General features: G+C 43.3%; 1 long non-coding RNA gene across 1 annotated transcript; it reads right to left on the bottom strand.

Moving 5' to 3' along the window:
• Window positions 1–1,452: 1,452 nt before the first annotated feature.
• Window positions 1,453–18,858, bottom strand: LOC117502241. The gene is made up of 3 exons (XR_004558241.1): window positions 18,707–18,858; window positions 14,844–14,849; window positions 1,453–1,465 (listed from the first exon to the last, which is right to left on the bottom strand). It is a non-coding gene; the product is annotated as an uncharacterized LOC117502241 (long non-coding RNA).
• Window positions 18,859–20,601: the final 1,743 nt, after the last annotated feature.

Genomic DNA, 20,601 nt, shown 5'->3' with positions numbered 1-20,601 from the left:
GTGCCGCAGCTGCAGCAGCAGGAAGCGGAACGGCTTGCGCTGCAAGCTCCGTAACGCGGGCATCTGTTTGTTTAATTTGGTTTGCGAGATGCTGTAATTGCTTCCATATCTTCTCCAAGTGTTCTTGAACTCTTTCAGCAAATGGAACCGCTCATATTCAGCCAGACGTCCGTGTAAATTCCTTTTCAGTACTCTACATTTATGAATATGAAATTTAACAAACAATATGTATTCAATGATCTCTGCCAAAACATTTTTTTTGTTGTTGTTTTCCTACAGCATCTGTGATGACGTCATACTATGCAAATACTATGCAAATTATATGATGACATCATTTAGCGACTTCTGGTGACTTTTAGGACAACCAATAGCTACTTTTCTGACTGAGGAGTTGGCAACACTGTTCATTTAAGAGTTTTCAAGTACCTTTAATGTTTGTTTTATTTTTTTCCAATAAATCACTATAATACTGACTTTTGCAAGATCGCATAATATTAATTAACTTGTTTTTATGTCTTATATTTACTCTCAGCTTCAGTTGTTCTGAGTTTTAAAAATTGCTTGTACAAAAAATATATATATATTTTTACATGCATTCAGCAGTCCCCTTGTGATCCAAGGTTTATCAATGTTTCACTTGTTTCCAACATTCAATATCAATGGACAATGTTTATCATATAACTTGGAAATAATGGAGATAAATGAGTCATATGATTGGTTAATGTCTTCAGTATAGATGTCATGCCAATTTGCTCACTAACGCAGCTTTAGACAGATTTGTGAACAATATTTGAGAGAAATAGGTCTTTTGTGTATATAGAAAACGTTTTAGCTCGTTGAATTCAGCTCATGAAAATTGGAAGCAAAAACAAAAATGTTACGTTTATATTTTTGTTCAGTGTAGTTGCAGGCAATAAAAGCAAATAGTGACCAACCAGGGCACTAACTCTAGCTGTTAGCTATTCACTACTTGACCCCCATGCTGGGTCCCTGGAGAACCTCTCTCATTGTGTGCCAGACACTGTATGATCCCACATGACAAACAGGATTGTTCCTTGGATGAGTCCTTTTGAATTATTTTGGTCCTTTCAATTGCTTCTCTTACCCCTGAGTTTTTCCTCTCCCGTTGCCTTTGAGCCATAAGCCTCGACAATCGGCAATGTCGATACTCAATCTGTTCTCTAACCCCTAAAGCTGATGAAATGTGTTAACAGGGGTTTGTTTGTTTGTCTCCAGGAAGGGGACCAAGGGAAAGAAAATGGAACAACAACACTCTCTGGGCTGTTCCATTTTTTTCTAGTGTTTTAGAGTAAGACATAATCATAAAATCTGGCTCAGAAAGGAGAATGTTATCACATTTGGTTGTCTTTATCCTTGTTTGAATTCTAAATAAAATGAAACAAATGAAACATTTAAATCTTTGCTGTTCTTGGCGTGATACTTAATTCTGACTCTGCTGCTCTTTCTGTGTGGTGAAGGAAAAATGTTTCTCACTTTTTACTAAATCTTCAGCATCAATTTGACAAATAGATAACCTGTCTCATTTAAGTTTTGAGTTTCTTGTGTGAATTGACTTTACTACTGATGTTGATTTAAATGAAGGGGGATTGTGGAGTACAAATGCAACAAAGTGATGAGAAAGGTAAACTTGAAAGCACACCAATAATACAGATATAAGAAAAATATCCACCCTTTTCAGTCACAAAAGCCACCATTTTTTCAGTCATGAGATATATTTCTTACAGTATGGTACATCTCTTTTCATTACTTTCATTGTCGCTCTTTCAGGGCTGTGATAGATGTACACAGATAGATATGATTCTTCCATAGTCACTCAGTTTTTGAGAAATGCCTTCTACAGAAAGATTTGCCATACAGTACCATGCAGTTTGTATTTCTTAATGTAATGATGTCAGTAAAGTCCAACACAACTGGTGGACCTTCAAAATGTTCTCAGCCTTATCCAGAAAATATTACAGTACATACATTATTTTTCAACATAGTCTCATTTAACATCAATGCACCTGTTCAAGCTTTGCTACCCCTTCGTGGAAGGTGATCATATTTTGAGCTTCCAGTTACATTTGTTTCTGGGTCAAGAGAGGTACCCTCTTATACATTGTCTTGGAGATGCTCATGTATCCATCACCTGAATTGTATAAAGATAACTTGATGTGAAAGTGATGAATTACTCTAAATTCACTAAAGGGTGCCAATAGCTGTGTCCAGCACACTTTTTATATCAGTAAAATGTGTTTTATAGATATACTACAACACAGTTATTAGCACTGCTTGATGCTGTTATTGCTCAGTAACGTTGGACTTAAAAAAATATATCATGCAAAAATGTTTTGCCTGCATTTGTTTCTGAACATAGTTTAAAATGTACTCTTGCACCCACTTCAAATATAGGGTGCCAATAACCTTGACAGGTACTGCATAGATGTTGGAATAAACAAAACCAATCTTGATGACTTTGCTATAGATGACTGCATAATACCTGATAGAAATGCACTTTTACCCACTGTTTTCTAACTTTTCTGTTCACAACACCTCTTATTGCCAACAAATGGATGTCTTTAGGTGATCAAAATTGGCGGCCTTTTCTTAACCATGTATGACTCAAATATTTATTTCTTGTCACTTACCATGCATTCAGCATTTGACTTTTATCATCCATTAATGTATCAGTGCATCCATTAGGGACACTCAAGCTTTTGGAAGCCTCTGCACACTCACACAGGCCCATTAGCACTTACTTTAGTGGGACGCATGTTGCAAACAAGAAGCTATGCCACTCAGCAATATACCTGTAAAATGTGCTTTAATTTGTAAATTTGCATAGAAGGAAATGGCTTCTTTTTCACAATGTTTTACTTTCTTTTCAAAAATGTCTTCATGAAATCTCTGCAGGAGAAACTAGATGAGTAGGACAAAAGATGTCAAATTTCATTTCTTTTGTTACACAAATTCCTAAATAGCACATGTTTATGCCTAAATATAAGAAAAGCCAAAGTTGTACAATCTGTATGATCCTATTATGTATTACAAAAGGTTAATCAATATCTAATTAAGTGTAATACAGCAAGCCATGTCTTGCAGGGCTCTTTGTTGTCAAAGGTGAGGTTGCCATGGTGACTGGACAGGTGTGGAGGGCTTATGCTGCAGCAGTATTGATGGAAATTAAGAACCATTGATGAGACTTGAAGATGGAACTGAAAAGGGAGATAATTAAGGAGATGCATGCAGTGTGCACCTGTGTCGGGGGGGGGGGGGGGGGGGGGGCACAAAAGAGACATAGGCTCAAAGTATGGGAGATGATGCCCATGCTGTTTCCCCTGGAACAACAGGAAACCTAGTTATTTTCTCTCAGCTAACAACTGAATTATACAAAGTAGGCAGGGTTACATTTTGCAGGTAAAATTCATTATCATCTTCACACTAAAGAAAATGTCTGACAACTCTTTTCACACAACTTCTGCCACACAACTTATTTTCCTTTTTGGGTTTTGAGCGTCACATTTCAGAGGTCATGAAGTGACCATCCAACATGGCAAACTTTGACGACCACAATGATTTCCAGAGGGAGTCTTGTCAAACGGAGCATCTGTGTGAAGCCCGACCCTTTGACTCATCTTCAGAAGTCCGACAAGTTGTGTCCATTCTGACTGTCAGTTGGCCCGGTCCCACAGAGAGCTGTCTGTCACCACCTGATTAACACTTGAGATAATAGGTCATTAAAGTTCCCCTTCAATCAATGTGTCCAATCAAGTAATCAAGGCCAAGACTGAATGAACCCAAACCAGCATGGAGCCCTGTGGGAGCAACGAGCCTTCAGTCAGTATTAGAGACCCAACACTGGTTTCATCGTTAGATGCAAACAGAATTATAGTGCTGAGGCCAAAGCCATTTAATTCTAAATATAGTGATACATTTTATTGTAGCCTGTTTCATAACTATGAAAGCCTGTTTTGGTGAACTGAAAAAACCCAAACAATAATAAGAAAAAAGATGAAAGAAAAAAGGGAAAAAGCATATTCATCTTTTTATTACTTGAGGTAGTCATTTGTCACAATGCTAAGACAACTTTCAATTGCAAAATAAAATATGTCATGAAGATAAGATTATACATTTAATGACTTAATATCTCATCATTAAGGCTTAATATGTAATAATAACCTGGAGTCTTGTTATTATAAATTAGTATTAATTATGTTGTGAAAGTGACGTGACACGGACCCACAACAGGGGGCGGTAATGAACGGACAATGGATAAGCCAAAAGTAACAATTTAATGTTGTGAATCGCACAACGACGTACAGACAATAACAATACAGTGACTGTCAATCATACACCAGGTGACGTGTGGGCAGGCTCGACGATAGAAGACGCCTGGCGAGAGAAGAGCTGGATCCCCACACAGCTTCCACCACCAACGGAGCTGAAGAACACCGGAGCCGCCAAGCCCTGCGCCCCAGGTGGCCGCTGTCTTCAGCAGTCAGACCCGGTACTGCTGGCAGAAAACAGAGACAGTCCAGATGAGTGTGAGGTCGCACACTCAGTAATCCCACAGTCAGTGTTCAGTAAAGGAGGGAGAACCTCCACCTCCAATCACACACTCGTGCAGCTCCTGTTTAACCACTTATCTTGGTTTGGGGTGTGAGGCGAAGCCGTCGCTGATCACACCAAACGCCAATCCCACAGATAAGGCAGAACACCACAGGATAACGGCTGCAAAAGAAGTTCAGGTTATCACTCAATGATTTGAGTCAGCAGAGAAAGTTACCTGAATGGTAGCTGATTTCTCAGCGGGGAGGTGGAGTTGCAGTCCGGCCTTTATGGTGGTGGTGATGAGTAGTGGATGAGTGACAGCTGGTACGGATGATGAGTGACAGCTGTCACTCCTGGTTGCTCCGACGCCCTCTCGTGCTTGAAGCCCGCACTTCAAGCAGGGCGCCATCTTGTGGTGGTGGGCCAGCAGTACCTCCTCTTCAGCGGCCCACACAACAGGACCCCCCCTCAACGGGCGCCTCCTGGCGCCCGACCAGGCTTGTCCGAGTGCCGCCGGTAGAAGTCGGCCAGGAGGGCCGGGTCCAGGATGAAGCTCCTCTTCACCCAGGAGCGTTCTTCGGGTCCATACCCCTCCCAGTCCACCAAATACTGGAACCCCCCGGCCCTTCCGACGGACATCCCCGTCGATGATCCGGGCAGGAGGCGGCGCCGGTCTGGGGGTACAGAGGGGTGAAACATGGTGAGGTTTGATGTGTGACACACATGGACTGAGGACTTTGAGGATGGGGAAAGGTCCAATGTATCTGTCCTTCAACTTTTGGGATTCCACTTGCAGGGGAATGTCCTTTGTGGAAAGCCAAACCTCCTGCCCAGGCTGATACGCAGGGGCCGGGGCACGCCGGCGGTCTGCATGGTTCTTGGCCCTCGTCCGGGCTTTGAGCAGGGCAGAGCGGGCGGTACGCCACACCCGACGGCACCTTCTCAGATGGGCCTGGACCGAGGGCACCCCGACCTCTCCCTCAACTAGCGGGAACAATGGGGGCTGGTACCCCAAACACACTTCAAATGGGGAGAGGCCGGTGGCAGACGAGACTTGGCTGTTATGAGCGTACTCGATCCAGGCCAGATGGTCACTCCAGGCCGTCGGGTGCGCGGAGGTCACGCAACGGAGGGCCTGCTCCAGTTCCTGGTTAGTCCGCTCTGCCTGCCCGTTCGTCTTGGGGTAGTACCCAGACGAGAGACTGACGGTGGCCCCCAGTTCCCTACAGAAACTCCGCCAGACCTGGGAGGAGAACTGAGGACCACGATCCGAGACAATGTCTGATGGAATCCCATGCAGACGCACGACGTGGTGGACCAGGAGGTCTGCAGTCTCCTGGGCCGTCGGGAGCTTCGGGAGGGCCACGAAGTGGGCCGCCTTGGAGAACCGGTCCACTATCGTTAAGATGGTGGTGTTTCCCTGGGACGGCGGGAGGCCCGTGACAAAGTCCAGGCCGATATGAGACCAGGGGCGACGAGGCACAGGCAGAGGCTGGAGGAGGCCTTGGGCCTTGTGGTGGTCGGCACAGGTGGTGCAGGCCTGGACATACTCCCGGACGTTGGCTTCCATAGACGCCCACCAGAAGCGCTGCCGGACCACTGCCACAGTCCTTCGCACCCCTGGGTGACAGGAGAGCTTGGAACCGTGACAGAAGTCAAGGACCGCAGCCCTGGCCTCTGGTGGGACGTACAGTTTGTTCTTCGGACCGGTCCCCGGGTCCGGGCTCCATGTCAGGGCCTCCCGGACGGTCTTCTCCACGTCCCAGGTAAGGGCGGCCACGACAGTGGACTCGGGGATGATGGTTTCAGGGGGGTCTGACAGCTCGGTCTTGACCTCCTCTTCGTGCACCCGGGACAGGGCGTCAGATCGTTGGTTCTTTGTCCCGGGGCGGTAGGTGATCCGGAAGTCAAAACGCCTGAAGAACAGCGACCAGCGGGCTTGCCTGGGGTTCAGACGCTTTGCGGTCCGGATGTACTCCAGGTTCCGATGGTCCGTGAAAACCGTAAATGGTACCGATGCTCCCTCCAACAGGTGTCTCCACTCCTCAAGAGCCTCCTTCACCGCAAGAAGTTCCCGATTGCCGACATCATAGTTCCGTTCAGCTGGGGTCAACCTGCGGGAAAAGTAGGCACATGGATGGAGAACCTTGTTGGACTCCCCGCTCTGGGATAGCACGGCTCCTATCCCTGAGTCAGAGGCATCCACTTCAACTATAAACTGGCGTTTTGGATCGGGCTGCACCAGGACTGGCGCAGTCGAGAACCAGCATTTCAACTCCCTAAACGCGGCTTCGCACCGATCCGACCAGGTGAAGGGGACTTTTGTGGAGGTCAGGGCTGTCAGGGGGCTAACTACCTGACTGTAGCCCTTGATGAACCTCCGGTAGAAATTTGCAAAACCGAGGAACTGTTGTAGTTTCCTACGGTTCGTTGGTTGGGGCCAATCTCTCACCGCCGCAACCTTGGCCGGATCAGGGGCGACGGAGTTGGAGGAGATGATGAACCCCAAGAAGGACAAAGAAGTGCGGTGGAACTCACACTTCTCGCCCTTCACAAACAGCCGGTTCTCCAACAACCGCTGTAGGACCTGACGTACATGCTTGACATGGGTCTCAGGATCCGGAGAAAAGATGAGTATATCGTCTAGATATACGAAGACAAACCGATGCAGGAAGTCCCGCAAGACGTCATTAACCAATGCTTGGAACGTCGCGGGCGCATTGGTGAGGCCGAACGGCATGACCAGGTACTCAAAGTGACCTAACGGGGTGTTAAATGCCGTCTTCCACTCGTCTCCCTCCCGGATCCGAACCAGGTGATAAGCATTCCTAAGATCCAATTTCGTGAAAATTTGGGCTCCATGCAGGGGCGTGAACACTGAATCCAACAGAGGTAATGGGTATCGGTTGCAAACCGTGATCTCGTTCAGCCCTCTGTAATCAATGCATGGACGGAGTCCGCCGTCCTTCTTGCCCACAAAAAAGAAACCAGCACCCATCGGGGAGGTGGAGTTCCGGATCAACCCGGCAGCTAACGAGTCCCGGATGTAGGTCTCCATTGATTCGCGTTCCGGACGTGAGAGGTTGTACAGCCTGCTGGACGGGTACTCAGCGCCCGGTATCAGATCAATGGCACAATCGTACGGACGGTGCGGGGGCAGCGTGAGTGCACACTCAGTAATCCCACAGTCAGTGTTCAGTAAAGGAGGGAGAACCTCCACCTCCAATCACACACTCGTGTTCAGATTATTACACAACGTATGAGTCAGCAGAGAAATTACCTGAATGGTAGCTGATTTCTCGGCGGGGAGGTGGAGTTGCAGTCCGGCCTTTATGGTGGTGGTGATGAGTAGTGGATGAGTGACAGCTGGTACGGATGATGAGTGACAGCTGTCACTCCTGGTTGCTCCGACGCCCTCTCGTGCTTGAAGCCCGCACTTCAAGCAGGGCGCCATCTTGTGGTGGTGGGCCAGCAGTACCTCCTCTTCAGCGGCTCACACAACAAATTAATCATTATTTGGTATCTGAAACATTATGACTCAAGTAATAATATTAAGTCATAATGATTGGATGTGAAATCTAATATCTTCATTGCTCATCTTTATGATAAAAATATATAATTATAACCATGTGTCTTGTTATTTAAATGTAGTTTCTAAGAATTATGTGTGAGCACTTAAATGTGACTGCAGTCATAATATTAAGTCATCATGATGTGATGCAAAGTGTAATGATTTAATATCTCATCATTATGACTTAGTAAGGCCCTTCGGCTGCTCCCTTGTTTTCACTCCAGGTCGCCACAGCAGATCCAGGGTGGATCTGCATGTTGAATTGGCACACGTTTTACGCCGGATGCGCTCCCTGATGCAACTCCACATTACAAGGAGATATGCGGCAAGGGTGAGGTTTGAACCGGGAACCTTCTGCACTAAAACCAAGCACACTAACCACTTGGCCACCACATTATAACTTAGTATATAATTTTAATCTAGAGCCTTTTTATTGTGACTTAATATCTACATATTTTGACTATGTATCTAAAAGTTATGACTCAATATTGTCAAAATAATGAAATATGTAGTCTCTTGACTTTGGATCTCATTATTATAACTTAAAATAGAATTATAAACTGGAGTCTTACTATTATGAGTATCTAAAAACTATAACAATCTTTCTAAACGTTATAACTCAGTTCATAATAAATATAATGCAATGCTAAAATACCCTTGGCTGTATGAGCATTGTGTTCTTTATATTTTGCAGTTGTTTAATTAATTATTAAGATCCTATTGTGTTACAGTTAGTACATGTTCAGTAAAGTCCCTCTATCAATCTATGAATAAAAAACAATATTTATGTTTTAACGGCGTCTGCAGGAGGCCTTCTGTGCGCAGCTAACGACACCAGGAAGTGACATCACCACGCTAACATCCATGAGATCATACCATAATAGAGAAGCTTGAATCTTCGACTGGACTGGGTTGCTTGACGTGAGGACGTTTCGCTTCAATTCGCAGAAGCTTCCTCAGCTAAAATTCTTGCTCTGGTAGTCTGACTTCTATCTGACTCTTGTCAAGAAAAACAAACAGAAGCCACAAAAGCTGGAGTTTTAAACTTAACCAGACGCCTCCTACCGGGAGGCAGACTGCTATTGCCTAGTGACTAAATAATTGCTTTAAATTAGCACCTATTTTGCTCTAGTTAGCACTCTCCTAATGACAGGGTAGCTGTCCCTCCTAACGAAGAACTGATGCCTCTCCTGATGGCGTGAATGACTCATTACCATGAACAAAAGACTGAAACTGCTTTGATCTGAGTACCCCATTGTAAACAGGGGACAAAGCGTGTCTCAGACCCCCTCCCCAGTTAAGGCTGGGTTTCAACTCTTTCACATAGAATGCCTCTATCACACCTGTCTCAAACCATTTGTTCTCTCTGGCTAAGATTTTAACTTCCTTGTCCTCAAACGTGGTTAGTGTCTTTAAGGTGGAGATGAACTGCAGACTGAGGTCCGCTGGTGCCCTCTCTGCGGTGCTGGTATAGCCTTTTGTGTAAAGGTTGCTTAGTCTCACCTTTGTAGTGTTTGTTACAGTTTTCCTGACATCTGATAGAATACACTACATTGCTCTGTTTGTAACTAGGGATCCTGTCCATAGGGTGAACTAATTTCTGTCTCAAGGTGTTAACAGGTTTAAAGTAAACTGGGATTTTGTGCTGTCTGAAAATCCTCTGTAGTTTTTCCCCTACTCCTGCTAAATAAGGGAGAGACACTCCTCTTCTTCTTGTCTCCATCTCCTGTCTATCTGGTCTCTTTGTTCTCTGGGACTTCTGCACTTTGTCCAGGGACCATCGTGGGTACCCACATACCGTGAGGGCTTTCCGGACAAGTTGTTGTTCTTTAGCCCTTCCCTCTGCAGTTGTGGGCACCTGTAGGGCTCTGTGTTGAAGAGTCCTGATCACCTTGAGCTTGTGTTCAAGGGGGTGGTTTGAGCCAGAGAGCAGATATTGGTCAGTGTGAGTGGGTTTTCTGTAAACCCCTGTCTGGAGCTGCCTGTTCTCTCCAATCGTAACATCACAGTCCAAGAAGGCTAAATGGTTGTTTCTGGCATCCTCACGTGTGAACTTGATATTGGAGTCCACCGAGTTGATGTGTTCTGTAAAGTCCTCAACCTCCTGTTGCTTGATTTTAACCCATGTGTCATTGACATATCTGAACCAGTGACTGGGAGAGATGCCCGTGAAAGACGTCAAGGCTGTCTTCTCCACTCGCTCCGTGTACAGATTGGCCACAATGGTGGATACCGGAGACCCCATCGCACAACCATGGATCTGCCTGTAGTAATTCTCAATAAACAGGGAATATGTGGTGTTAAGACAGATCTCCAAGAGTTGACAGATGTGGTCTGGTGTGAGTTTGGTCCTTTCAAGTACTACTTGAAAGACTACCAGAGCAAGAATTTTAGCTGAGGAAGCTTCTGCAATTTGAAGCGAAACGTCCTCACATCAAGTAACCCAGTCCAGTCGAAGATTCAAGCTTCTCTACTATGGAAACCACCTGGACGACTGAGAGCCTACACAGAAACAGAGATCATACCATAAAATTAGGTATAGAAAGTGACATGTTAACCTCTTAAAATACCTCTTAACCCGGTTTGCCCCACTGGCAACAATTGTTGCCGAAGTGTATCACTGTCATTTTCTACTCAGTAAAAAATGTCAAAGATATTAATGCAACTTTTTCCACTAATAAAAAACAAATCTGGACATAAATGGGTTAAAATAGGTCAAGGTTAGCCATTTTTAAACTTGTCCAAGGTCTGTGTCCCAAGAATGTTCCCTGTCAATTTGAAGACTGTAGCAGTAATAGAACTGGACGTATGTTGAGTACAGACAGTCGGACGGAGGGACGGACAGACAAAAAGCCTTCGCAATACGCAGTGGTCGTATTTGATAGCCTCGGGTAATAAGTCATAATGATGAGACACGGCAATCTATAATTATAGCATAGAGTATTGTATTCTGACTTAGTATCTATGAATTACAACTTGGTGTCTAAAAATTAGTACTCAATATATAATTGTTACTTTATATTCATAAAGGCAAGAAAAAAAGCTTCAAAATGGGGAACATAAGCTTGAAGATATAAAAATATTTTCTAGTGCTATTGCATCACCATACACAACCTCTTTAGCGCTCCATCACCAATCAGCCAAATGGTAAATGGACTGCATTTATATAGCGCTATTCCATCTGCATCAGACACTCAAAGGGCTTTACAATTATGCCTCACATTCACCCTGATGTGAGGGTGCTGCCGTACAAGGCGCTCACTACACACCGGAAGCAATAGGGGATTAAAGACCTTGCCCAAGGGCACTTAGTGATTTTTCAGTCAGGCTAGGATTTGAACTGAGGATCTTCTGGTCTCAAGCCCAACACCTTAACCACTAGACCATCACCTCCCCTAAGCTAATCATCCTTTGTCCTCTGAAAATGCCTACATGGTAGGTCGTCAAGCACCACCTGACCTGCTCAACACTTACATAGAGCTCCATCCTCATCATCACCTCTGTAGGAGGTGATGGTCTAGTGGTTAGGCTTGAGTCCAGAAGATCATGGGTTCAAATCCCCACCTGACTGGAAAATCACTAAGGGCCCTTGGGCAAGGCCTTTAATCCCCTATTGCTCCCAGTGTGTAGTGAGCGCCTTGTACGGACGTACCCTGACATTGGGGTGAATGTGAGGCATAATTGTAAAGCGCTTTGAGTGTCTGATGCAGATGGAAATGCACTATATAAATGCAGTCCATTTATCCTCTGCCACACAAACATTCCACCCTTCCTCTGATTCCTTAATGGTGGCCTTTTGGTAAGTTCATCCATTCTCATAAATCTACTCCAATGCCATTATTTTGTGATTACTGTCTTAATTACAAAATATGCTATTACTGGTGCTTATGCATGCTGAATGAACACTCACATACAAAGCAAATACTATCTGAAATATGATATAAATTAACTTTTTATTGCAGTGTCATATCACATCTTCAAGCTCATTAAAAAAATGTGCTGAACCATGAATGTAATCCTGCACTCACACTTATTGTGTGCTAGAACTTATTGGTTCTCTCCTCAGACTCTCATCACAGTTAAAAAAAGGAAATAAGTCCAGGACATGTCAACATCAAGTAGAACTCCAACAATCTCCACATTTGCTAAAGGACGGATACGTGTTGGTTTACGTGTTGGCATCAGAATTTTGGCTCTCTGTTGGGACTGTTTACACAGAGACTGCTACCTGCTGCTTTGGACTTGAATTAACAGTCTTTTTCAAGACTTTTTTACCTTTTTACTTTTTTTTACTTTTTTACTGTGCTCCAACGCCTAAGGAAGACCTCTAGCGGTCGAAACATCGCGACGGAGCACTTTTATCAGCTAACTTTCATCAGCGTTGGCAAGCTAACTAGCTTGCTAACGCTTTCGTTTTTATTTTTTATTTTATTTTATTTTATTTTATTTATTTTTTTTTCTCTTTTAGCACTGTTGTCGTGCGTTATCTGTGCTGCTCCACAGCGTGTTTAGTTGATTTTTATTTTATTTTAGCACCGTTATTGTGCGTTCGCTGTTGTCGTGCGTTGCCTGTGCTGCTTCATGGCCTGTTTGGTGCCTTGATTGGGGCACTCCTTCTGCTGAATCACCTTTAAATTATTTACACATTATTCACTTTGTGTGTTTTTAGGAATCCGCTAGGTTGCGTAGCTACTAGCTCTTAGCCGATTTAGCATGGCGGCTTCTCCTGTCTCTCCCGTACTTTTCTGCTCTGGGTGTGAAATGTTTAGTTATTCCTCGGCCTCCTTTAGCAGTAATGGTACTTGTAATAAGTGCAGCTTATTCGTAGCTTTGGAGGCCAGGCTGGGCGAATTGGAGACTCGGCTCCGCACCGTGGAAAATTCTACAGCTAGCCAGGCCCCTGTAGTCGGTGTGGACCAAGGTAGCTTAGCCGCCGCTAGTTCCCCCCTGGCAGATCCCGGGCAGTCGGGAAAGCAGGCTGACTGGGTGACTGTGAGGAGGAAGCGTAGCCCTAAACAGAAGCCCCGTGTACACCGTCAACCCGTTCACATCTCTAACCGTTTTTCCCCACTCGACGATACACTCGCCGAGGATCAAACTCTGGTTATTGGCGACTCTGTTTTGAGAAATGTGAAGTTAGCGACACCAGCAACCATTGTCATTTGTCTTCCGGGGGCCAGAGCAGGCGACATCGAACAACATTTGAAATTGCTGGCTAAGGCTAAGCGTAAATTTGGTAAGATTGTAATTCACGTCGGCAGTAATGACACTCGGTTACGCCAATTGGAGGTCACTAAAATTAACATTAAATCGGTGTGTAACTTTGCAAAAACAATGTCGGACTCTGTTGTTTTCTCTGGGCCCCTCCCCAATCAGACCGGGAGTGACATGTTTAGCCGCATGTTCTCCTTGAATTGCTGGCTGTCTGAGTGGTGTCCAAAAAATTAGGTGGGCTTCATAGATAATTGGCAAAGCTTCTGGGGAAAACCTGGTCTTGTTAGGAGAGACGGCATCCATCCCACTTTAGATGGAGCAGCTCTCATTTCTAGAAATCTGGCCAATTTTCTTGGATCCTCCAAACTGTGACTGTCCAGCGTTGGGACCAGGAGGCAGAGCTGTGGTCTTATACACCTCTCTGCAGCTTCTCTCCCCCTGCCATCCCCTCGTTGCCCCATCCCCGTAGAGACGGTGCCTGCTCCCAGACCACCAATAACCAGCAAAAATCTATTTAAGCATAAAAATTCAAAAAGAAAAAATAATATAGCACCTTCAATTGCACCAAAGACTAAAACAGTTAAATGTGGTCTATTAAACATTAGGTCTCTCTCTTCTAAGTCCCTGTTGGTAAATGATATAATAATTGATCAACGTATTGATTTATTCTGCCTAACAGAAACCTGGTTACAGCAGGATGAATATGTTAGTTTAAATGAGTCAACACCCCCGAGTCACACTAACTGTCAGAATGCTCGTAGCACGGGCCGTGGCGGAGGATTAGCAGCAATCTTCCATTCCAGCTTATTAATTAATCAAAAACCTAGACAGAGCTTTAATTCATTTGAAAGCTTGTCTCTTAGTCTTGTCCATCCAAATTGGAAGTCCCAAAAACCAGTTTTATTTGTTATTATCTATCGTCCACCTGGTCGTTACTGTGAGTTTCTCTGTGAATTTTCAGACCTTTTGTCTGACTTAGTGCTTAGCTCAGATAAGATAATTATAGTGGGCGATTTTAATATCCACACAGATGCTGAGAATGACAGCCTCAACACTGCATTTAATCTATTATTAGACTCTATCGGCTTTGCTCAAAAAGTAAATGAGTCCACCCACCACTTTAATCATATCTTAGATCTTGTTCTGACTTATGGTATGGAAATAGAAGACTTAACAGTATTCCCTGAAAACTCCCTTCTGTCTGATCATTTTTAATAACATTTACATTTACCCTGATGGACTACCCTGCAGTGGGGAATAAGTTTCATTACACTAGAAGTCTTTCAGAAAGCGCTGTAACTAGGTTTAAGGATATGATTCCTTCGTTATGTTCTCTAATGTCATATACCAACACAGAGCAGAGTAGCTACCTAAACTCTGTAAGGGAGTTAGAGTATCTCGTCAATAGTTTTACATCCTCTTTGAAGACAACTTTGGATGCTGTAGCTCCTCTGAAAAAGAGAGCTTTAAATCAGAAGTGTCTGACTCCGTGGTATAACTCACAAACTCGTAGCTTAAAGCAGATAACCCGTAAGTTGGAGAGGAAATGGCGTCTCACTAATTTAGAAGATCTTCACTTAGCCTGGAAAAAGAGTTTGTTGCTCTATAAAAAAAGCCCTCCGTAAAGCTAGGACATCTTTCTACTCATCACTAATTGAAGAAAATAAGAATAACCTCAGGTTTCTTTTCAGCACTGTAGCTAGGCTGACAAAGAGTCAGAGCTCTATTGAGCTGAGTATTCCATTAACTTTAACTAGTAATGACTTCATGACTTTCTTTGCTAACAAAATTTTGACTATTAGAGAAAAAATTACTCATAACCATCCCAAAGATGTATCGTTATCTTTGGCTGCTTTCAGTGATGCCGGTATTTGGTTAGACTCTTTCTCTCCGGTTGTTCTGTCTGAGTTATTTTCATTGGTTGCTTCGTCCAAACCATCGGCATGTTTATTGGACCCCATTCCTGCCAGGCTGCTCAAGGAAGTCCTACCATTATTTAATGCTTCAATCTTAAATATGATCAATCTATCTTTGTTAGTTGGTTATGTACCACAGGCCTTTAAGGTGGCAGTAATTAAACCATTACTTAAAAAGCCATCACTTGACCCAGCTATCTTAGCTAATTATAGGCCAATTTCCAACCTTCCTTTTCTCTCAAAGATTCTTGAGAGGGTAGTTGTAAAACAGCTAACTGATCACCTGCAGAGGAATGGTCTATTTGAAGAGTTTCAGTCAGGTTTTAGAATTCATCATAGTACAGAAACAGCATTAGTGAAGGTTACAAATGATCTTCTTATGGCTTCGGACAGTGGACTTATCTCTGTGCTTGTTCTGTTGGACCTCAGTGCTGCTTTTGATACTGTTGACCATAAAATTTTATTACAGAGATTAGAGCATGTCATAGGTATTAAAGGCACTGCACTGCGGTGGTTTGAATCATATTTGTCTAATAGATTACAGTTTGTTCATGTAAATGGGGAATCTTCTTCACAGACTAAAGTTAATTATGGAGTTCCACAAGGTTCTGTGCTAGGACCAATTTTATTCACTTTATACATGCTTCCCTTAGGCAGTATTATTAGACGGTATTGCTTAAATTTTCATTGTTACGCAGATGATACCCAGCTTTATCTATCCATGAAGCCAGAGGATACACACCAATTAGCTAAACTGCAGGATTGTCTTACAGACATAAAGACATGGATGACCTCTAATTTCCTGCTTTTAAACTCAGATAAAACTGAAGTTATTGTACTTGGCCCCACAAATCTTAGAAGCATGGTGTCTAACCAGATCGTTACTCTGGATGGCATTTCCCTGATCTCTAGTAATACTGTGAGAAATCTTGGAGTCATTTTTGATCAGGATATGTCATTCAAAGCGCATATTAAACAAATATGTAGGACTGCCTTTTTGCATTTACGCAATATCTCTAAAATCAGAAAGGTCTTGTCTCAGAGTGATGCTGAAAAACTAATTCATGCATTTATTTCCTCTAGGCTGGACTATTGTAATTCATTATTATCAGGTTGTCCTAAAAGTTCCCTAAAAAGCCTTCAGTTGGTTCAGAATGCTGCAGCTAGAGTACTGACGGGGACTAGCAGGAGAGAGCATATCTCACCCGTGTTGGCCTCTCTTCATTGGCTTCCTGTTAATTCTAGAATAGAATTTAAAATTCTTCTTCTTACTTATAAGGTTTTGAATAATCAGGTCCCATCTTATCTTAGGGACCTCGTAGTACCATATTACCCCATTAGAGCGCTTCGCTCTCAGACTGCGGGCTTACTTGTAGTTCCTAGGGTTTGTAAGAGTAGAATGGGAGGCAGAGCCTTCAGCTTTCAGGCTCCTCTCCTGTGGAACCAGCTCCCAATTCAGATCAGGGAGACAGATACCCTCTCTACTTTTAAGATTAGGCTTAAAACTTTCCTTTTTGCTAAGGCTTATAGTTAGGGCTGGATCGGGTGACCCTGGACCATCCCTTGGTTATGCTGCTTTAGACGTAGATTGTGGGGGGGTTCCCATGATGCACTGTTTCTTTCTCTTTTTGCTCCGTATGCATCACTCTGCATTTAATCATTAGTGATCGATCTCTGCCCCCCTTCACGGCATGTCTTTTTCCTGTTTTTTTCCCTCAGCCCCAACCAGTCTCAGCAGAAGACTGCCCCTCCCTGAGCCTGGTTCTGCTGGAGGTTTCTTCCTGTTAAAAGGGAGTTTTTCCTTCCCACTGTTGCCAAGTGCTTGCTCATAGGGGGTCGTTTTGACCGTTGGGGTTTTTTTATAATTATTGTATGGCCTTGCCTTACAATATGGAGCGCCTTGGGGCAACTGTTTGTTGTGATTTGGTGCTATATAAGAAAAAAGTTGATTGATTGATTGATAGTGTGTGTACATAAACGTGCACATGCATGCTGGCTGACAGCTGAGCTAAGCTGTAGTGAAAGCATGAGGCCCAGTGACAGTGAGAACAGAGGGATCAAAGATTATCATCAAAACTACTCCAGCGCTCCCGACTATAGCCTCACCGCTTCCTCCAGTCAAGCCGTTTGCTTGTTTGCTGTCTCACTGTGGATTGTCTGAATCTATGCACTTTTCACAAAGGGAGATTTGAAGGAAAAAAAAGAAGCTATGACTTGATGGGGAAGATGAACAGAGGACAAAAGTGTTTGAAATGACAATGACAAGGTGAGCACATCATCCATTTTTCATCTTTTCAAATCATCAGTCAAATTACTGGTCCTTTTATCTAACCCACACATTCATGTGTCTGAAGAACTCATCAAACGAGGATGAAATGAAAAAGTCTACATTTGACTTTACTGTTATGTAACAGGGAATGTACAGGACTGTACAGGAGCAGCATTCAGTTGTTACTACGCACTACACGCACACGCACGCACACACACACACACACACACACACACACACACACACACACACACACACACACACACACACACACACACAGAGGCCACTTGCCTATCATAATATAGATGCCTGTAGATGGTGCCATCTTGTGGCCATACATGATAATGCAGAATATTTTTGAGACAAAAGTGATTTCAGCATATAAGTAGCTGGACTGGCCAAACAAATAAAGAAATGGTCTGAAAAATATGGTGCTGATAAAGTAGATCTGAAAACCACAGATGAATGGGTTAGTATTTGTCGTAATCACCTTGAGCAGCAGTCAAATTCTGTGGAGACTTTCAAGTCCAGACACACCTTATTTTCCCTTTCTTATGGTGAGCATACTGGCATAGTATAGTTCTCCGCTTTTTACTCTTTTAATTCATTTTATTAGGAAACAGAATGTGCCACGGCCTCAATTATACTTAAATTCTGGGTCTTTTAGTGAAGCTTAGGGTGAGTGGCCGGTGATCACCTTAGTATTTCCTGTTTTTCTTGTTGTTTCATGCTGGAAAATTATACTGTATTTCTTGTCTTTCTGATGCCTGATTCTGTTTTTTCTCTCTGTTTAAGGTGCAGCTCCATCCAGACATGGGTGTGGTAATTGTGCTGGAGACCCTCCTGTCCTGTGCACCAACAGTATTTCTTGTATATTCATTTTGTGATTTGTTATGTAATTTGTGTCTGTAGCATGGCCCAAGCAGAGGGTCACCCCTCTGAGTCTGGTCTGCTTGAGGTTTCTTCCTCAGAGGGAGTGTTTACTTACCACTGCTGCTCTGGGGGTTAGAAGGTTAGCCCTTACTTGTGTGAAGTGACTTGAGGCAACTCTGTTGTGATTTGGCTATATAAATAAAAATAAATTGAAACTGAATTGAAAAATTGAGCAAAGACTAACATAAAAGAAGAGGTGAAGTATTGAGAATGTGTTCTTGAAAGTCAGGAGTTAAGTTTAGTTTAGTTAACCTATATTTAACCAAGTTAGTCCCATTGAGATTGAGAGCTCTTTTGCAAGGCAGACTTGGACAATTATGAAGCTTCCAAATCACCTAACCTGCATGTCTTTAAATGTGGAAGGAAACCAGAGCACTCAGAGGAAACCGACGTAGACACAGGGAGAACATGCAAACTTCACACAGAAAGGCCACAGGTGGGAACTGAACCCATGACCTTCTTGCTGTGAGGCAACAGTGCAAACCACTAAGTCACCGTGCTACAAGTTAAGGGTGTTGACATGACAGGATGCATTAGGCTGCTGTCACGCACTTCAAACAACCTCATCCCACATATTCTTTTGGGTTCATGATGCATAGTTTTGACGACAACTGCAACACTTGCAGATCATTTCAAAGGAAATTCTATCACCTTGGCTGTGTGTGGCTGAGTGTTATCATGCTCAAACACCAGTCTGTTTTTACAGCCACATTGCGCCAGCAAAGGGATTTCACTGATGCAATGTTACACTGTCAGGTTCTCTTGGACAAATATCATATGTGATCTCAACTGGAAACATGTGACATCCCAGACCATAACGCTACGTACAAGGTGAGCCTTTCTCTGGGACACAGGGTGAAGAATAGAGTTCACCTCCTCTGTCAGACATTGGGATAACTGACAATAAACATTTATTAATCACTGGAAATGATGTGTGTCCATAGTCTGTAAACCATGTGACCTCGAGCTGCCCATGCCTAACTTAATCTCTGTGGTAGGGTGAAAAAATTTCACTCGAACTGGCTTCTTGCACAAATGTTCACTGCTGCAAGACATAGATGTATTGTTTTATCATTAAATCTTCTGTAGTTTCTACCTAAATGGCATACTCTAAACTAAAAGCCTATTATTCTTGAACATAGAATAAAGAAGACATTTACTTTGCACCTACACCTAAATTCAATTTATTTGTACAGTGCCAAATCACTACAAATGTCAGGGTTAGGACCCGAGGAGGCAGGCTCACTTGTAAGAGGTAGTGGATAAAAATTCAGAAAGGTTTATTAAGAAAGAGGATTTTGATGGTGTTCACAGGCTGAGGCATGGAAGGAGGGAGATCAAGAGGAAAGTAGCCAGGGCCAGGTGGAGCCAGTGGAGTTGATGATGGCAGCGAAGAATCTGATGATGATGGAGTGAAAAACTGGGGTTGAAATACTGCAAGGGTGATTGGTTGCAGGTGTTGCATCTGCCACAGGTATGTCCAATAATCAGCTCCACTGGCAAAAGAAGAAGGAATGAGAGAGAGAGAGAACAGCAATAGAGCCCAACCACAACAACATAAGTCATCTCAAGGAATGACACGAGTAAGGTTTAAATTTTTCCTGTCCGCTGAGAAAGCGCATTACTGACAGTGTTAAAGAAAAACTCCTTTGTATTTTTATGATTACAAGAAGAAAACACAAATATATTATTGTTACTAAAAGTATTCAACATTCTTGTGATAGAACATTTCATTCAACAGATGAAAATATTCTTTCCATTGCACAAATGGAAAATAATCATTATTTGTTGTATATGACGCATCAAAAGCCACAGCAACTGTGTAAAATTTCTTTTTGAAGGGCATTTCTTCATATAAATATACTATACTGCAAAATTCTTATCTACTTTTGCTGTTCCATTCCTCTTTCAAATGACATTGTGCACTATATGTTGGTCTTACCCACTCCTCTCTTGCATGCTTACAGTTAATCCAAAATGTTGCTGCTCACCTTTAACAGTCTCTTACAAGCAAGATCATACTTCCTCTATTCTTGCATCCCTACATTGGCTTCTGGTTCCTTTTAGGATTCATTTTAAGATTTTATTGTTTGTTTTTAAGTCTCTTCGTGGGTCCGAACCATCCTACATAGCCCAACTATTGAAGC

This window comes from Thalassophryne amazonica, chromosome 2, assembly GCF_902500255.1.
Source record: "Thalassophryne amazonica chromosome 2, fThaAma1.1, whole genome shotgun sequence".
Taxonomy (NCBI): Eukaryota; Metazoa; Chordata; class Actinopteri; order Batrachoidiformes; family Batrachoididae; genus Thalassophryne; species Thalassophryne amazonica.
This window is presented reverse-complemented; position numbering and strand designations above follow the sequence as displayed.